Below are 21,018 nucleotides of genomic sequence, written 5' to 3' on the forward strand. Positions count from 1 at the left end.
TTCTCCTTCACTGTGGCAATCGTGAATGACTTATCGCATTCTTACAGGTGGTTCATTCTCTAAATAGCCAAACATAAATTCTAATCTGTGCTCTAATGTCCAGTTGGGAGGAAAACAATGAGAGACTTGATGAAGCCACGCTTGTGGATGAATGACGTTGCTGGAATTCTTAAATATTTTGAATTTACGTGTAGTAATAAAAAACTTATAGTCAAAATCACCATGTCGGTGAGTCGCATGTCGGTCATTGTTACGTCGTTTCGGCGGTTCCATCTCAAAATTCGGTGTACCTTGGCAATTTCATTCATAATTTCCGAAGTGCCCTCTGTTATTAATTTGTGGCTGTTCCGTATTTCTATGTCACTCTTCCCGTACTGGAGCGCGAGTGTCGTCTGAAATATGTAATTCTTGTATTGCTTGTGCCAACTGATCTTGTACATCCCGGATTTCTCTTTTGTACTGTGTATTGATTTGATTTTGATTTTGTTTGAATTTTCTAATTTGTTCATACTCTTCAGTGTTAGTGAGGGCTACAGGTCTTGTGTCATTCAGATCATCATCTACATATGTAAATAAAGTATTTAGCTGATCCAAAAGTTCGACTACTTTCTCTGATAATGAACTAATTTCCTCCTTGTGTCTTTCTGAACCAATATTCAGAGTATCTACTGTGTCCTTTAAGTTTTCATGAGTTTTTGCCAGTTGTGTAACCGAATCGGTAGATGCAACTCAGTCAGTTTTAGCTTGCAAGGTCTCATGATTTTCATGAACAATCGTTTGCAGTTCTTTTATGGCTGCTTCGTGATTCTGTAATGCATTTTCATGCCGCGAAAAAATAGGTTGGAAATGCTTACAAATTTGTGTTTTTACGTCATTACAGTTTTTTTGGCATTTCGATTCGATTTTATGTAATTCAGTAGTTAAATCTTCACGAGTTTGTTCAAGCGTATGTTCCACTGAGTGTAACTTTTGAAGCTTTTGTTCCATTGCGTCTAACTTTTGAAAATTTTGTTCCATTGTGTCTAACTTTTGAAGCTTTGCTGTGTTTGTCTCTGATTTTGTTCCAGTGTGTGTAACTTTTGAAGATTTTGTTCCATTGTGTCTAACTTTTGAAGCTTTTGTCCCATTTGTTGCATTAATTGTAATAACAATGCACAGGTGTCTGAAACATGATCCTCAGTGCTATTCGGCAATGCATTTGAACCGGCAATATTCACAGTTTGAAAAGCAGAAAATGTGTCTTGACTTATTTGAGAAAACGGCGAGGACTCAAAACCTGAATCTATAGTATTGGCAAGATTGTGTCCTGTTATTTCGGATTCCTGAGGCAAGCTGGTGCCAACCGATCGATCGATAATGCTTCCCTGTTCACTACCTGTTTCACTGTCTACACCATTATTTGACGCCCATTCCATTTCCCTATGCACAGTTACCAAATTACTACTTTTAAAGTCTGTTATTTCATTACACAGTGGTGTTGGGTAGCTACGCTCGTCGTCACTATTATTTATCAGTTTACTTTGGAGCCTTGTGTTACGTTTTTCACACGCCATTATTGTCACAATATTTCACACGATAACACAGAAAAGCACAATTTGAAGAGCAAAAATAAGAGATACATTAACATAGCACTGAAAATAATATCTAGTTAATTGCAAGCGCAGCTGCGAAATACTTGGTGCAAATCTACATGCATGCCACAGCTGTTTCACTGTACAACAATGAAAAACTACAACTACAAAGGAAATTCTCTCTATAATTACGCGCTATCAATAAACAAAAGCTACACTAATTACGCAAACTACAAGAAAAAAATCAGAAGATTCCAGTGAGGTATCCTCCGCTAAGGGTCGACATATGTAACGTCCCCTTTGAAAAATTGTAGAAGACAGTGCTTAAACTGACACACAATATTTTTAGCGCAACGGGATCTGACTTTCAATAATCCCTCCAACAGAATGGCCCTGACTGACATTAAACTATACTTTTCACAAATCACTTACCTCACAAAAATCTTTGTCACTCAAGCTACTGCAGTATAGCGAGCGCCACTACTGCCAGCTAAATAAAAGATTCGAACTACTAAAGGCACTAACTACTGATAGGCATAGTTAGCAAATGAAAGATTTTGATAGAGAACAAACAATGTATTTACCTTAATATTGTTCAAAGTTAATATTATATATATCAGTTCATGACATCCAGTCTTACAAAGTTACTGTCTCTGTCCAGATCATCCGCTCTCACAACTCTGCCATCTCTCTCCCCACATCCACTACTGCTGGCGGCTCACCTCCAACTGCGCAACGCTTCGCCCTGTTAACATCCAGCTGCCCAACACTACAATGGCGAGTATTACAACAATGCCAACCAGCCATTGACTGCACACAGCACAGCCAGTGATTTTCATACAGAGCGCTACGTGGTGTTACCATTAAAAAACCTAAACAGCCTACTTACATATTCACACTGTATAGTGTTCAGTTTAGTTACGCAGAAGAAATCGCCTGACTCAATTTGTTGTAGGGCTAAGGAAAAGTCAGTTCTAACTTATTCTTTTAAAACACAACTGTACTTCCTTCAAATGGAATCAAAAATACACTGACAGAAACAAAGTAGCGACAGCAAAAAATTGTTAGTGTAGAGTAATGACATTTCGGGACTACATTTGTCTAGGTAACATATTTCAGTGATTAACATTGAGAGATCACAGGTTAATGTAACCTCCAGATAAGCTATAGCAAATCAGTAACCCGACTGTTGAATGCAAGCCAGATGTCAGTTTGTGGGATGACGTTCCATGCCTGTTGCACTTGGCGGACCAACACATTAATGCTGTTTGTGGATGATGCTGGAGTTACCACCCGATGATGTCTCATAGGTGCTCGACAGGAAACATGTCTGGTGACAGAGCAGATGAAGGCAATCTGTAGAGGATATTGGGTTACAACAACAGTATGTGGCGAGCGTTATCAGTTGCAAAAAAAACGTCCTAGAATGATGTTCATAAATGACAGCACAATAGGTCGAGTGACCAACTGACGCACAGTTTTGCAGTCAGGGTGCGTAGAAGAACTAAGAGAGTGCTCCTGCTGTCATACGAAAAAAGTATTCCGCACCATAACTCCAGGTGTAGTCCCAGTGCCTCTAGCAAGTAGAAAGGTTGGTTTCAGGTCCTCAACTTGCCTCCCCCTAACCAACAAATGGTCATTACTGGCACCAGTGAAGAACCACCATTCAACAAAAACACAACAGAACTCGACCCTACTCTCCAATGAGCACTATCTTGACAGCGATGAAGTCGCAAAAGGTCCTGTTTTGAGGTCGGTGGAATACACGCTACAGGGCGTCTGAGTTGGAGCTGACTTTGAAGTAACCGATTTGTAAGATTTCGTTATGTCACTGTGGCGTCAACTGCACTCAAACTGTTGGTGCAGATGGAGTACAGTGCACCACAGTCAAATTTCGAAAACGATGCTCTTTTCTCTTGCTTGTTGTTGTTGTTGTGGTCTGCAGTCCTGAGACTGGTTTGATGCAGCTCTCCATGACACTCTATCCTGTGCAAGCTTATTCATCTCCCAGTACCTACTGCAGCCTACATCCTTCTGAATCTGCTTAGTGTATTCATCTCTTGGTATCCCTCTACGATTTTTAACCCTCCACGCTGCCCTCCAGTACTAAATTGGTGATCCCTCGATGTCTCAGAACATGTCCCACCCACCGATCCCTTCTTCTAGTCAAGTTGTGGCACAAACTCCTCTTCTCCCCAATTCTATTCAATACCTCCTCATTAGTTATGTGATCTACCCATGTAATCTTCAGCATTCTTCTGCAGCACCACATTTCCAAAGCTTCTATTCTCTTCTTGTCTAAACTGTCCGAGACCCGGTCTTCTTGTGACTATACATTCCCTTGACCACCGCCGCCAGCAGTCGTATACAGTGGCTACATTCCTTTTAAGTCCTATTGCCATATCTTAGAAGGAACATCCAGCTTCTCGTAGCCCTTATTACACGACCTCGTTCAAACTCAGTGAGGTGCTGATAATGGCGTCCTTGTCGACTTAAAGACATTTTTGACTAAGATAAACTCACCAAGTCCAATCTCAGACGTTACTAACGCTCACGGCTGTTACAGCCTGCGTTTGAGGCACACTCGATTTGCATACTCATCGTAACGCTACTAGGTCCATTCTAATGCGACTGGTGCGCAATTTGAATGGAGGTCATTTGTAAGATCTAGAAACATACTTGCCAACTTTAGGTTATGTCGCGCAACTCCTTCTTAGTGCTGCGTTTTTTTATGTCAGTGCAGGTAACTGTTTTCTCAGAATGAATCCACCAACAGTTACTTATTTGATGCTTAAAAAAAATACTCTCCAAAAAATCAACAAACCTAATTTCACACTGTAATGCATGCTGATGTGCTGAAAAGCACCATAAATAATGGACGTCTCTATTTGAACAGAAGATTGCTGTGGAACCGTGACTGGCCTCCCAAAACGTGTGCAACTCGCAAACACAAGTTAAGTAATGTTCCAGAGTCCAAACAATCTCTCTCCCTCTCTCTCCATGTGACCTCTGAGCCATACATTTCTGAACTGCCACTTCAACTAACTCGCGTTCCTGTCGGCTCTCAGAAGAGCATAGCTTACAGTGGAGGATTCACAACTTCAGTTACGACCAAGAATTCGACTCAGCGAGCTGAACCGCTGATGAAACCAGCCAGACATTCTCGACTGCCGCTTGCAGTAGGCACATTAATTTGGCAGAAGCTCGTACACTGATAATGCTGCGCCACCACTCATCAGTTCAGATATTCACGCTACAGTGCCTACGTTGATGAACTTTCTGATTGGCTGACATCATCTGGATGGTCTAACAACCCTACCACAACAAAGGTCGAAATTTAATAATGATTGTGGTGTTGCTCACGCTGCTAAATACTGCATTTTTGGGCAACAATAACGTTATTATGTGGCAGGTGTCATTAGAGCACAGTTAATAAAGTCATTTCATGTAATAATGAATAAACTAGGCACTCATCTTTTCGTGTTTCCCACGCTGGTCTCGTCGTAAAATCATGGTCCAATCTTCGAAAATCTAGGTGGTGATGATTCCAAGCGTTCGTTTTATTCTGCTATATTTAAACGTTTTATAGATGTGTTTCACAAACCATTCTTGAAGATTACACAGTAGGATATTGCTAGTATCGAGAGGTTAAGTTGAGGTGCCGCAATGGTTACGTAATTCAAGTACCATTACAATGATTAGATTCTGGAACTTTCCCACACTGAACAAATCACAATGCCGATGTTGTGTATTTGTAGACACCGACAGAAAACACTGATTAGTCGCACCAGACATGCTCATGGGACCTATGATCGCCCTGCCACGCTTACGAGGTCCGCGCCGCCTCGAAGACAGCAGGAAATAGCCAGCGTGTGGCCACAACACTTCCTAGAACCACCAGCCCAGCGGGGCGAGGGAGAGGGATCTTTGAGCCGCAGCGTATTTTTAAGACTGCGACAGTCTAGGTTCATCTCAGCATCCTCTCAGGCCTCCTTCAGCCAAAAGAAATTCATGAATCCTACTCCAGAGGTCACTAATTATCTATTTACCTCCAGCATGGTTCAGAACATGAAGCTGCTAATTTTAATTATTATCTTGAAGCTATATATGTGATGGTACTGTCACACTATGGAGGTAAAATTAGATATTTGTGCTCACATGGAGGCATAGCAGCACTGTTCTTCCCGTCAGTTATTTATGCTTGGAGCAGGACAGCCACACACCGCAAGGTTGATTCTGGAGTACGGATGTAGATACTGCCCGATTTTTAACAATTTTGCAGTTCAATAAGAAAAACAGTAAATCATATAACTAATCTCTGTATTTAATTATTAATCTCTGTATTTATTTAGTACACAATCACGTTAAAATGTGTACACATAGTGTTTCAGGAGTCACACACTCATGTTCTGGCTGTCCATCGTCAAATGCATATACGTGCAGGCTATTTGGGTAGAAGCCTAACAGCGTGTACCACAAAACTTTGAAATAAAAAGCGTTTTTTAATGCTGTGCTGCACGCCCATTCATAAATCTTATAGACATGTACATAATATCACGTGTGTATGAAGCGTGCTTACTTTTGTGAATATGTCTGTGTGTGTGTGTGTGTGTGTGTGTGTGTGTGTGTGTGTGTGTGTGTGATTTCTTTGCTGAAGAAGGCTTTGGCCGACAAATATAATGTGTAACCGTCTTTTCGCTGTTCATGTCTGCATCTCAACGGGTCATCTTTACGGTGGGTAGCAATCTAATCTTTTCGTCATACTGACGACCGGAGTGGCCGAGCGGTTCTAGGCGCTACTGTCTGGAACCGCGAGACCGCTACTGTCGCAGGTTCGAATCCTGCCTCGGGGATGGATGTGTGTGATGTTTTTAGGTTAGATAGGTTTAAATAGGTCTAACTCTAGGAGACTGATGACCTCAGATGTTAAGTCTCATGAATCATTTTTCGTCATATTGTTGATATTCCAACCTGGAGTTCTCATTATTGGACTTTTATTTTTGTCATTTACATGTACAATTTCAAATATGGAAAGTTTTGTTTCCTTCCGTCAAATGCATTCTAGTCAGTTGTGATTTTGGATTTTATTTCTTCACTTTGTGTCATTTCCACAAAGAACTTGAAACATCACATCTTCCTCCATAAATAAATGTTTTTGTTTGCATGTATTATTCTACAGAATACTACAGTTAGATGTGGTGTTAGGGTGATATTCTTAAAATTTCACATATCTTTTCTCTTCAGCATTTGTAATCCTGATCGTTATCAAGGAATCTTCAAAACACTTTCCACTCTCATAGCTTCATTATGTATGTGCAAAACGTCCATTACTTACATCCTACCTGATTGAGTCCTAATGCTAACTCATCCAATCTGATTTCAGATTTTTCATTTAATTAGGCATCCTTACTACCTCAGCTGCTAGCAACATTTGAGACTTTTTACTTGGTTTGCGCCATTCAGTTGGTAGGTTGATTTAGGGGAGGGGAACAAACAGCGAGGTCATCGGTCCAGAAGGATTAGGGAATCCTGGGGAAAGAAGTCGACCATGCGTTTCGAAGGAACCATCCCGGCATCTGCCTTAAGCGATTTATGAAAGTCACGGGAAACTTAAATCAGGATGGCCTGACGCGGATTTGAACCGTTCTCCTGCCAAATATGAGTCCAGTGTGCTAACCGCTGCACCACCTATCTCGGTGTTCCTCTATGTCTGTGTCGACTTGTACAGCTCTGAAATGGAAATTTTTTTGTTGGTTACCACAATTTTACATTCAGTTTTTGTTTATTTTCTTGTGTCCAATACATATTTTTAAGTTTCATGTAGATAATGCTATACTTACCTCATTTCTCAAAATTCGCTTCGCTTTTATTTTCGCGTCTGCTTATAATGTCATTATTTAATCTTCTACAGATTCCTCTGCAGCATCTGATGGAATGTTCTTCCATGTCATTATCTTCTACATATTAACGAATTGTTCTTGCCCGCCGGCCGAGTGGTTCTAGGCGCTTTAGTCCGGAACGCGGTGCTGCTACTGTCGCAGGTTCGAATCCTGCCCCGGGCATGGATGTGTGTGATGTCGTTAGGCTAGTTTGGTTTAAGTAGTTCTAAGTGTAGGGGAATGATGACATCAGATGTTAAGTCCCAGAGTGCTTAGAGCCATCTGAATCATTTGTTCTTGCCAAATTTTCCTTTCCTTGTTACAACCGGGTCAAAAAAATTTCCTCTACCAGTTTGAAGCTGCCGCCCTTACAAAGTAATTGAGTATTTAAATACTCTTTCGTTGAGCCCCACTTTGCTGTCTTGTACAATGTATTTGTTTCCAATTAACAAGCTGTGGTCTCAATTTGTATCTGTCTTTTGATAAACTTTGGGTGCTATCGGAAATTTTCATGTTTATTTTCTACTAAACTGTATTCAGTTTGGTATCACTCCCTTTCAACTTGAGGAATATGTGTCCACTGTCTTCGTGTACGGTTCTTGATAAATTTCGTTTGCTGTAACTAACGGAATTTGCCGAATCCACATGTATTGACAGATTCCTCCGAAAATTTAATTCCTTTATCTTACAGTAGTGGCAAGAGGCCCCCCCCCCCCCCCATGAACCATGGACCTTGACGTTGGTGGGGAGGCTTGCGTGCCTCAGCGATACAGACAGCCGTACCGTAGGTACAACCACAACGGAGGGGTATCTGTTGAGAGGCCAGACAAACGTGTTGTTCCTGAAGAGGGGCAGCAGTCTTTTCAGTAGTTTCAGGGGCAACAGTCTGGATCATTGACTGATCTGGCCTTGTAACAATAACCAAAATGGCCTTGCTGTGTTGGTACTGCGAACGGCTGAAAGCAAGGGGAAACTACGGCCGTAATTTTTTCCGAGGGCATGCAGCTTTACAGTATGATTAAATGATGATGGCGTCCTCTTGGGTAAAATATTCCGGAGGTAAAATAGTCCCCCATTCGGATCTCCGGGCGGGGACTACTCAGGAGGACGTCGTTATCAGGAGAAAGAAAACTGGCGTTCTACGGATCGGAGCGTGGAATGTCAGATCCCTTAATCGGGCAGGTAGGTTAGAAAATTTAAAAAGGGAAATGGATATGTTAAAGTTAGATATAGTGGGATTAGTGAAGTTCGATGGCAGAAGGAACAAGACTTCTGGTCAGGTGACTACAGGGTTATAAACACAAAATCAAATAGGGGTAATGCGGGAGTAGGTTTAATAATGAATACGAAAATAGGAATGCGGGTAAGCTACTACAAACAGCACAGTGAATGCATTATTGTGGCCAAGATAGATACGAAGCCCACACCTCCTACAGTAGTACAAGTTTATATGCCAACTAGCTCTGCAGATGGCGAAGAAATTGAAGAAATGTATGATGAAATAAAAGAAATTATCCAGATAGTGAAGGGAGACGAAAATTTGATAGTCATGGGTGACTGGAATTCGAGTGTAGGAAAAGGGAGAGAAGGAAACGTAGTAGGTGAATATAAATTGGGGCTAAGAAATGAAAGAAGAAGCCGCCTGGTAGAATTTTGCACAGAGCACAACTTAATCATAGCTAACACTTGGTTTAATAACCAGGAAAGAAGGTTGTATACATGGAAGAACCCTGGATATACTAAAAGGTATCCGATAGATTATATAATGATAAGACAGAGATTTAGGAACCAGGTTTTAAATTGTAAGACATTTGCAGGTAATTGGACTCTGACCACAATCTATTGGTTATGACCTGTAGATTAAAACTGAAGAAACTGCAAAAAGGTGGGAATTTAAGGAGATGGGACCTGGATAAACTGAAAGAACCAGTGGTTGTACAGAGATTCAGGGAGAGCATCAGGGAACAATTCACAGGAATGGGGGAAAGAAATACAGTAGAAGAAGACTTTGGTAACAGAAGAAATATTGAATTTAATTGATGAAAGGAGAAAATATAAAAATGAAGTGAATGAAGCAGGCAAAAAGGAATACAAACGTATCAAAAATAAGATCGACAGGAAGTGCAAAATGGCTAAGCAGGGGTGGCTAGAGGACAAATGTAAGGATGTGGAGGCTTATCTCACTAGGGGTAGGATAGATACTGCCTACAGGAAAATTAAAGAGACCTTTGGAGAAAAGAGAACCACTTGTATGAATATCAAGAGCTCATATGGAAACCCAGTTATAACCAAAGAAGGGAAAGCAGAAAGGTGGAAGGAATATATACAGGGTCTATACAGGGGCAATGTTCTTAACATCATGGAAATGGAAGAGGATGTAGATGAAGATGAAATGTGAGATACGATACTGCGTGAAGAGTTTGACAGAGCACTGAAAGCCCTGAGTCGAAACAAGGCCCCGGGAGTAGACAACATTCCATTAGAACTACTGACGGCCTTGGGAGAGCCAGTCCTGACAAAGCTCTACCATCTGGTGAGCAAGATGTACGAGACAGGCGAAATACCCTCAGACTTCAAGAAGAGTATAATAATTCCAATCCCAAAGAAAGCAGGTGTTGACAGATGTGAAAATTACCGAACTATCAGTTTAATAAGCCACAGCGGCAAAATACTAACACGAATTCTTTACAGACGAATGGATAACTGGTAGAAGCCGACCTCGGGGAAGATCAGTTTGGATTCCGTAGAAATGTTGGAACTCGTGAGGCAATACTGACCTTACGACTTATCTTAGAAGAAAGATTAAGGAAGGACAAACCTACATTTCTAGCATTTGTAGACTTAGAGAAAGCTTTTGACAATGTTGACTGGAATACTCTCTTTCAAATTCTAAAGGTGGCAGGTGTAAAATACAGGGAGCGAAAGGCTAATTACAGTTTGAACAGAAACCAAATGGCAGTTATAATAGTCGAGGGACATGAAAGGGAAACAGTGGTTGGGAAGAGAGTGAGACATGGTTGTAGCCTCTCCCCGACGTTATTCAATCTGTATACTGAGCAAGCAGTAAAGGAAACAAAAGAAAAATTCGGAGTAGGTATTAAAATCCATGGAGAAGAAATAAAATCTTTGAGGTTCACCGATGACATTGTAATTCTGTCAGAGACAGCAAAGGACTTGGGAGAGCAGTTGAACGGAATGGACATTGTCTTGAAAGGAGGATATAAGATGAACATCAACAAAAGCAAAACGAGAGTAATGGAATGTAGTCGAACTAAGTCGGGTGATGCTGAGGGAATTAGATTAGGAAATGAGACACTTAAAGCAGTAAAAGACTTTTGCTATTTGGGGAGCAAAATTACTGATGATGGTCGAAGTAGAGAGGATATAAAATGTAGACTGGCAATGGCAAGGAAAGCGTTTTTGAAGAAGAGCAATTTGTTAAGATCGAGTATAGATTTAAGTGTCAGGAAGTCATTTCTGAAAGTATTTGTATGGAGTGTAGCCATGTATGGAAGTGAAACATGAACGATAAATAGTTTGGACAAGAAGAGAATAGAAGCTTTTGAAATGTGGTGCAACAGAAGAATGCTGAAGATTAGATGGGTAGATCACATAACTAATGTGGAAGTATTGAATAGGATTGGGGATAAGAGAAGTTTGTGGCAATTTAGTATTGGAGGGCAGTGTGGAGGGTAAAAATCGTAGAGGGAGACCAAGAGATGAATACACTAAGCAGATTCAGAAGGATGTAGGTTGCAGTAGGTACTGGGAGATGAAGAAGCTTGCACAGGATAGAGTAGGATGGAGAGCTGCATCAAACCAGTCTCAGGACTGAAGACCACAACAACAACAACAGTGGCAAGAGACAGTTAATTTTCATTTTTAAATCTGACATCTTCTTATAGCGTATCTTCTCTCTTCGATGGTATGATGACGTTGATGCACGTGCGCTTGCGTTATTGTGAACCGTTTGTTTGCCTTTACTTTTGCTATTGTAATTCCGACATTAACATAAACTGAGGTGACGAACATCATGAGATAGCGATATGCACATACACAGATGGCGGTAGTATCGCGACACGAATTATATAAGGGCAGTGGTTTGACGGAGCTATCATTTTTACTCAGGTGATTCATGTGAAAATGTTTCCGACATAATTTTGGCTGCACGGCGGTAGTTAAGTCTATAAATAGGGAATGGGATTGGGAGTTTCCATTTCGGAAATTCGATATTCCGAGACCCACGGTGTCAACACTGTACTGAGAACACCAAATGCCACGCAGCGCCTCCCACGACGAACAACGCAGTGGGCGGCAGCCTTCGCTTAACAACCGAGGGCAGCGGCGTTTACGTACAGTAGGCAGTGTTAACAGACAAACAGCACTGCGTGAAATAGCCGCAGAAATTAACGTGATATGCACGAACAACGTATCCAGTCGGACAGTGTGGCGAATTCTGGCATTACTGGGCTGTGGCAGCAGAGTAACGACGCGAGTGCCTTTGTTAACGTCATGACATAGCTTGCAGCGCCTCTCCTCGGCTCGTGACCATATCGGTTGCAGTCTGGACGACTGGGAAACCGCAACCTGATCAGCTGAGTCTGGACTTCCACTTGTAAGAACTGACTTTCGTAAAAATATCATCCACACAATTCAGAACACTGCAAGTGCTGACAAGTGCGAGAATTATCGCACAATCACCTTAACAGTTCATGCATCCAAGTTGTTGGCAATAATAATATGGATGGAAAAGAAAATTAAGGACTTGTGGCCGCCCGGTTTGAGGCGCCATGTCCACGGACTGTGCGCCCCCTCCCGCCGTTGGTTCGAGTCCTCCCTAGGGAATGTGTGTGTGTGTGTGTGTTGTTCTTAGCATAAGTTAGTTTAAGTAGTGTGTAAGTCAAGGGACCAATAGCCCCAGCAGTTTGGTCCCTTAGGTATTCACACAAATTTCAAGACTTTTTTTTTAAGACGTGTTAGATGACAATCAATTTAGCTTTAGGAAAGGCAACGGCTCGAGAGAGGGTGGCAATTCTGACGTTGCGGCCGATAATGGAAGCAAGACTAAAGGAAAATTAAGAAACGTTTATAGGATGTGTCGACCTGGAAAAAGCGTTCAACAATGTACAATGGTGCAAGATGTTCGAAGTTCTGAGAAAAATACCGGGAAACTATGGGCTGAGACGATTAATGTAAAATACACTCCTGGAATTTGAAATAAGAACACCATGAATTCATTGTCCCAGGAAGGGGAAACTTTATTGACACATTCCTGGGGTCAGATGCATACATGATCACACTGACAGAACCACAGGCACATAGACACAGGCAACAGAGCATGCACAATGTCGGCACTAGTACAGTGTATATCCACCTTTCGCAGCAATGCAGGCTGCTATTCTCCCATGGAGACGATCGTAGAGATGCTGGATGTAGTCCTGTGGAACGGCTTGCCAAGCCATTTCCACCTGGAGCCTCAGTTGGACCAGCGTTCGTGCTGGACGTGCAGACCGCGTGAGACGACGCTTCATCCAGTCCCAAACATGCTCAATGGGGGACAGATCCGCAGATCTTGCTGGCCAGGGTAGTTGACTTACACCTTCTAGATCACGTTGGGTGGCACAGGATACATGCGGACGTGCATTGCCTTTGGAACAGCAAGTTCCCTTGCCGGTCTAGGAATGCTAGAACGATGGGTTCGATGACGGTTTGGATGTACCGTGCACTATTCAGTGTCCCCTTGACGATCACCAGAGGTGTACGGCCAGTGTAGGAGATCGCTCCCCACACCATGATGGCGGGTGTTGGCCCTGTGTGCCTCAGTCGTATGCAGTCCTGATTGTGGCGCTCACCTGCACGGCGCCAAACACGCACACGACCATCATTGGCACCAAGGCAGAAGCGACTCTCATCGCTGAAGACGACACGTCTCCATTCGTCCCTCCTTTCAAGCCTGTCGCGACACCACTGGAGGCGGGCTGCACGATGTTGGAGCGTGAGCGGAAGACGGCCTAACGGTGTGCGGGAGCGGGACCGTAGCCCAGCCTCATGGAGACGGTTGCGAATGGTCCGCGCCGATACCCCAGGAGCAACAGTGTCCCTAATTTGCTGGGAAGTGGCGGTGCGGTCCCCTACGGCACTGCGTAGGATCCTACGGTCTTGGCGTGCATCCGTGCGTCGCTGCGGTCCGGTCCCAGGTCGACGGGCACGTGCACCTTCCGCCGACCACTGGCGACAACATCGATGTACTGTGGAGACCTCACGCCTCACGTGTTGAGCAATTCGGCGGTACGTCCACCCGGCCTCCCGCATGCCCACTATATGCCCTCGCTCAAAGTCCGTCAACTGCACATACGGTTCACGTCCACGCTGTCGTGGCATGCTACCAGTGTTAAAGACTGCGATGGAGCTCCGTATGCCACGCCATACTGGCTGACACTGACGGCGGCGGTGCACTGCACAAATGCTGCGCAGCTAGCGCCATTCGACGGCCAACACCGCTGTTCCTGGTGTGTCCGCTGTGCCGTGCGTGTGATCATTGTTTGTACAGCCCTCTCGCAGTGTCCGGAGCAAGTATGGTGGGTCTGACACACCGGTGTCAATGTGTTCTTTTTTCCATTTCCAGGAGTGTATGTACAAGAACCAAGAGGGAATAATAAGTGTGGCCGACCACCAACGAAATGTTCCGATTAAAAAGGGTATAACAGAGAGATGTAGTCTTTCGCCACTACTGTTCAATCTGTACAGCGAAGAAGCAATAATGCAAATAAAAGAAACGTTTAGGTGTGGAATTAGAATTCAAGGTGAAAGGGTGTCAATGATACGATTCTCTGATGGCATTTCTATTCTGAGTGAACGTGAAGAAGAATTACATGATGTGCTGAATGGAAAAAACCGTCTAATGAGTACAGAATATGGATTGAGAGTAAATACAAGAAAAGGGAAAGTAATGAGAAATCAGAAATTGAATATTGGGATTACTGGTCACGAAGTATAAGTTAAGGATTTCTTGTTGTGGTTGGCAGGAGAGCCAACACCGTGTTACTAAAGGAGGCCGAAATGCACGCGTTTTAGCTCACGCAGGCTGGCGTGAGGTCTGGAACATGACAAGGGAATTAGAATTGAGAAAAACGGACGTAGCTGGTGGAATACATAACTTTAATCCATTAATGATGAACGTCGCTCGTGACAGTACATGATTCACAACATCAATGGTAACTGAATGTGGCGCCTTGCTAGGTCGTAGCAAATAAAGTAGCTGAAGGCTATGCTAACTATCGTCTCGGCAAAAGAGAGCGTATTTTGTCAGTGAACCATCGCTAGCAAGGTCGGCTGTACAACTGGGGCGAGTGCTAGGAAGTCTCTCTAGACCTGCCGTGTGGCGGCGCTCGGTCTGCAATCACTGATAGTGGCGACACGCGGGTCCGACGTATACTACCGGACCGCGGCCGATTTAAAGGCTACCACCTAGCAAGTGTGGTGTCTGGCGGTGACACCACATTTCTGCTACCTAGACAGCAAAAAACCCATGACGGACGGAGCATTCAGGACATCAAAAGCAGACTACCACCGGCAAAAAGTGCATTCCTGGTCAAGACAAGTCTACTAGCATCAGAAATAGGCCTTAATTTGAGGATGAAATTTCTGAGCATATATGTTTGGAGGACAGCATTGTATGGTAGTGAAACACGGACTGTGGGATAACCGGAACAGAAGAGAATCGAAGCACTTGAGATATGGTGCTACAGAGGAATGTTGAAAATTAGTTGGACTGATAAGGTAATGAATGAGGTGATTTAGCACAGAATCAGAGAAGATTGAAATATTTGGAAAATACTGAGGAGAAGAAGGGACAGAATGACAGGATATCTTATAAGACAGCAGGGAATAACTTCCATGGTACTAGAGAGAGCAGTAGAGAACAAAAAGTGTAGAAGAAGACTGAGATAGGAATACATTCACGAAATAATTGAGGACGTAAGTTGTAAGTGCTACTCTGAGATGAAGAGGTTGGCACAGAAGAGAAATTCGTGGCGGCCCGCATCAAACCAGAGGGAAGACTTATGACTCAAAAAAAAAAAAAAAATAAATAAATAAAAAGAGAGAGGGAAAAGTTGATGGTAAGGTTAGAGTGCGGCGCAGACCCCACGAAGCCAGGGATCCAAGTTGTCAACAAGGCACTGTGCAAGCTGATGGTGGCTCTATAATGGTGTGGACTGAGTTCACATGGAATGGTTTGGGTCCTTGGGTCCAACTGAAATGATCGTTGACTGGAAATGATTATCTTCCGCTGCTTGGAGATTATTTGAAGCCATTCAGAGACTTCATGTTCCCGAATACCAATGGAATTCTTATGGATGACGATGAGCCCTGTTAGAACATTCTGGACAGCGAATGATTTTGCCACCCATATCACCCAACGTTAATCCCATCGAACATTGATAGTTCATGCACAAATTCCTGCACCATCAACACTTTCGTAGTTATAAACGCATGTAGAGGTAGCATGGCTCAGTATTTCTGTAGCGGACTTCGAACGAAGTGTTGTGCTAATTCCTCATCGAGCTGATGCGCTTCGCCGCGCAAAAGGTGGTCAGACACTGTATTGGGATGTATCCCACGATTTTTGTCACATCAGTAAACTTGAGCCGCTTATCTGACACTGTTCTAACACCCCAATATTCATATTTTCTTTTTCCATAAGCATAACAGACAATAATCAGTAATATTTATTTCCTCACGTTTTCTCTAACAGGTTGCACTTATCACAAGTAAACCTAATCTGTTATAAGCATCTCCCCTGTGGAACTTTACTACCTGCAGCTGTGTTGATATACCCCCTGCTGTCAGTCTTATTTTCTTCTCGTTTTCCCATTTCCGTACGCATTTCTTTCTTGCTTGATTAATAATTTGCCTCAGTCCTATCCTAGGGATACAAGTGGAGAAATAACCTAGATTGTTTTTACATAGAAGGCAATTCGCCCTGGAGTTATAATGCAATTGCTGCTGTAACGTTAGATTTTCATTTTTTTCTGATGATCCTTCAGAGTTTTGTACGCGGCAGCCGTAGCCAACATCGAAACGAAGTGATTAAGTTTTGAGTAACGTTTACTGCTTCTCTTAATGCTTAACTGACTAGTTCATAAACTATAAAGCTAAAAGCAGAAATGCGTGCATCTGATGATGAACATTAAGGCCACCTACAGCATTGGAAATGAAGGTGCCTGGCGGCCGGTTGAATCCGCGACAAATACTCCATGCTGCACGATCCGAAAAATAACGTATCCTTCTTTGAAAAAATAATAAATCTGACCGTAGAAGCAGCACTGTCCACGTATATGTACGAGTAGCAATGTCGGCATTATTGTAAAGGGATAAAAAACCGCTTTACCTTTTCTTATTAAATGCAACGGAGAGTTACCTTCTACGTTTCGTCCAGATCAGACGCATGTTCACTTCGTTCATTGGTCTTGCGATCAAGTATAGCGAGCAACAGCACATTTTCCTGTCTAATTTGTGTGGAGAGCATCTGAATTGTTTAATTTTTAAGAAAGAGTTGAGTAGTTTTGGGATGAGAACAGCCAGGTCGTGCCTGAACGAGACAGAGGGATAGTAGGTCAAAGAGACACCAACCACATTTCAAAGAACGACCGTACCGACCAAGTCGTCGGGCTGATAACATAGAAGCTAATGCCTCTCTGATGGAGGAAGAAAACCTCGATTACAAATTAGCCGCTCCTCGAGTTGTAGTGGTAGCCCATTCAAGTAAAAAGAACTCTTTACCCATCAGCCTAACAAAAAGAAATAGCTGAATAGATTCATTGGATACAGCCCTCAGCGGCGACAAAACCAAGATGACCTTACAATACAAACCCAAAGAACAGAAGGACAGGGGAATGGTAGTTAAAAGATGAAACTGAGACCAGAATAAATCGATAGACGTAATCAGTAAAATGTGAAGAAGAAGAAGGAGACGAAGAAGGATGAAAGTGGCGCCTTCGAAAATATGGTATGTTTTTAATTATTCAGTTGAAGGGAACCGTCAGGTAACAATTGTAGATAAAATAATAATCAATTTTAATTAAACTTAAGAAGACAGAGTTCTATGTCACAGATGTAATCTATATTTGCAATAAATTATACTTTTTTTTTTAAGAAAAACAATCTCATATTACCACTGTACTCGAAAACCGCAAACTATAAGCTGTTACCAATTTTATAATTCACATTTTGACCATTAACGAGCTTGAGTTCAGAAATAGTGTGTTAACTGTGGAGGCACTGTGGTCTAAGAATATCCGCAAACAAGACTAGTCTCCTAAGTTAAAGTATTATAGCAGCTTAACTAATTTTGTAATACATACAGAAATGGTCAATTATAGTTTGCGAAGTTCAGGCAGATGCGTTATTTTCAGGCTCCTGTTGTTTACGCCAATAAGGTTACAAAACAGGGAAAGTGAAGTTTAGGATCGGTAGTTTAACATCCAGAACGAGAGCTTGGAGACCAGTGATACTGCGGTCAGTCGACTCAATACTCCCGTTCGCATGCATCACAAATAGTATCTGGCTATGTGATAAATTTATACTGCAGTACCTGCGACAGCTACAAAGAATGCCAGAAAGCAAAATGGATAATAACCAGCACTGAGATCCCTTCGGTTTATCCTTGTTTATTCGGAAAGTAATATTGCGTGCATTAAGCAGATTATGAGATTACATCCGTTGTTCGTAGTAAACCAACTGATCTCAGCCATCTCTGCGTGTTGGGTTCAAATGTACAAATATGTGTGAAATATTATGGGACTTAACTGCTAAGGTCATCAGTCCCTAAGCTTACACACTAGTTAACCTAAATTATCCTAAGGACAAACAGACTCACCCATGCCCGAGGGAGGACTCGAACCTCCGCCGGGATCAGCCGCACAGTGTTAGTTTCAAAATTGTTCAAATGGCTCTGATCACTATGGGACTCAACTTCTGAGTTCATCAGTCCCCTAGAACTAAGAACTACTTAAACCTAACTAACCTAAGGACATCACACACATCCATGCCCGAGGCAGGATTCGAGCTTGCGACCGTAGCGGCCTCGCGGTTCCAGACTGTAGCACCTAGAACCGCACGGCCACTCCGGCCGGCTGTGTGTTGGGTAATCGTTGTATACATGTTAGGTCTAAAACGTATACATGGGTGCCCCATTCGACAAGTCCTGTTGCAACGCCCACCCAGTCACCAATCTAAGAACATGGGACTATTCTGATATAATTCCGTATATACAGTGCCAACAACTAAAACTGACACATCATGTAGGTAGCGTATAGCGCACGTCAAATTAGCACGAACTCCACTACGTGTTTGCATATGCGGATGATTAACATTTCAAAGGAACCACACACACAGTATTTAGCAGAAAAATCATTTACATGCTTTATATGAGGACCTACATTGAAGTGCCAGAAAAACTGGAATAGGCATGCGTATTCAAATACAGAGATGTGTAAACAGACACCGGCAGAATACGGCGATGCTCTCGGCAACTCCTATATAAGACAACAAGAGTCTGCTGCAGTTGTTAGATCGGATACTGCTGCTACAATGGCAGGTTATCAAGATGTAATTGAGTTTGAACGTTGTGTTAGAGTCGATGCACAAGCGATGGAACACAGCATCTCTGAGGTAGTGATGAAGTGGGGATTTTCCCGTACTACCATTTCACGAGTGTACAGTGAATATCAGGAATCCTGTAAAACATCAAATCTCCAACATCGCTGCCGCCGTAGAAAGATCCTGCAACAACAGGTCCAACGACGACTGAAGAGCGACGTGGCAGAAGTGCAACCCTTCCGCAAATAACTGCAGATTTCAATGCTGGGCCAATTAGTGTTAGCGAGCGAACCTTTCAACGAAACATGATCGATATGGGCTTTCGGAGCCGAATGCCAACTCGTGTACCCTTGATGAGTGCACGACACAATGCTTTAAGCCTCGCCTGGGCCCATAACCACTTACGTTGGACTGTTTTTTGCCTCGTCGGAAGCGTCTCGTTTCAAATTGTATCGAGAGAATTGACGTGCACGGGTATAAAGACAGCTTGACGAACAAATGGACACTGTCAGGAGGGAACTGTTCTAGCTGGTGGAAGCTCTGTAATGCTATGGGGCGTGTGCAGTTGGAGTGATATGGGCTCCCTGAGAAGTCTAGACATGACTCTGACATGTGACATGTACGTAAGCATCTGTCTGATCATCTGCGTCGTTTCGTGTCCATTGTGCAAAACCGATACACTTGGGCAATTCCAGTAGAAAAATGCGACACCCCACACACCCAGAATTGCTACAGTGTGGCTCCAGGAACAATCTTCTTAATTTAAACACTTCCTCTGGCCACCAAACTCCCCAGACATTAACATAATTGAGCATATCTGGGATGCCTTGTAACTGCCCGTGCAAAAGAGATCTCCACCTCGTCGTACTCTTACTGCTGGATTCATGGTGTTCAGTTCCCTCCAGCACTACTCCACACATTAGTCGGGCACATGCTACGTCGTTTTGCGGCAGTTCTGCGTGCTGGCGGTGGCCCTACACGGTATTAGACAGGTGTGCCAGTTCTTTTGGCTCCTCAATGTACTAAGCAGGAGGTTCCGTATTTCGAGTCTATGTCATACATGTTGTTTATAAAAAAAATCGCGGAGTATAAGGACTGTGGTTTATGGATCCGTGGTGGTTCTGCTCACACTGATTGGCATACCACTACTGTCACGCAGATATGAAACAGAAAGGTTCAGAAGGGCCGCACTCGACGCCTAGCAGGATCTCAGTAGCCTCACGCGACTAGCGCCTGAGAAGGCAGACACGTATTGTTAGATCGGAACTGAAGAATAGTGGGTAAAAGTAACACTTTCACAAACCCAAAGGTGGTTTCAGAACAGCAGTGGTTTACTAGGCTTACCGCAACCTATGAGCTATTACACCTAGGTAGTAATAAGGAACCATACAGACTAACCTGAACTCACAGCCAAAATCCAAATATTCATTTTTCACATATTCAGATTACTGGTACAAGTGAAAGAACCTTCAAGTTAAAGGCAACAGATTCTAGTACCGTTTGAGTATCAAATCTCGAACCACTGTATTTGTGGTCTGACACGCAACTAACTATCCACCGAGCTACAACCGCGTTTTGGTAGGTTGTTACTTTATGCTCGATATTTATATGACGAAATTAAATTAAATCGCTAGTAATACAAAGATCATCACGACGTACTGCTGACACTTTGTGACCATATAATCATTTAAAGCACTCCTGAGTGACTCCAGACGTTGTCAGTAGTAGAGGTGCGCCGCTGGAGAAAGAGCCTAGCAGTAAAGTACAGAGCGCAGGAAGCGGGAGTTCATTTTTTGCCTACGTGTGGGATTGGCGAGAAGTCAGTAGGGCATCCCCATGGCAACGTTCCAGAGACGAGGTCATGCTCCAGATTCGCAGGATGTTCGTTATACTCCAGCAATCCGAGAACATGAAAGAAAGGGCGTCAAGTTGGTCTGCTATCTTTAGTCGCATAAAAGCGATTTCTG

This window comes from Schistocerca gregaria, chromosome 5 (assembly GCF_023897955.1).
Source record: "Schistocerca gregaria isolate iqSchGreg1 chromosome 5, iqSchGreg1.2, whole genome shotgun sequence".
Taxonomy (NCBI): domain Eukaryota; kingdom Metazoa; phylum Arthropoda; class Insecta; order Orthoptera; family Acrididae; genus Schistocerca; species Schistocerca gregaria.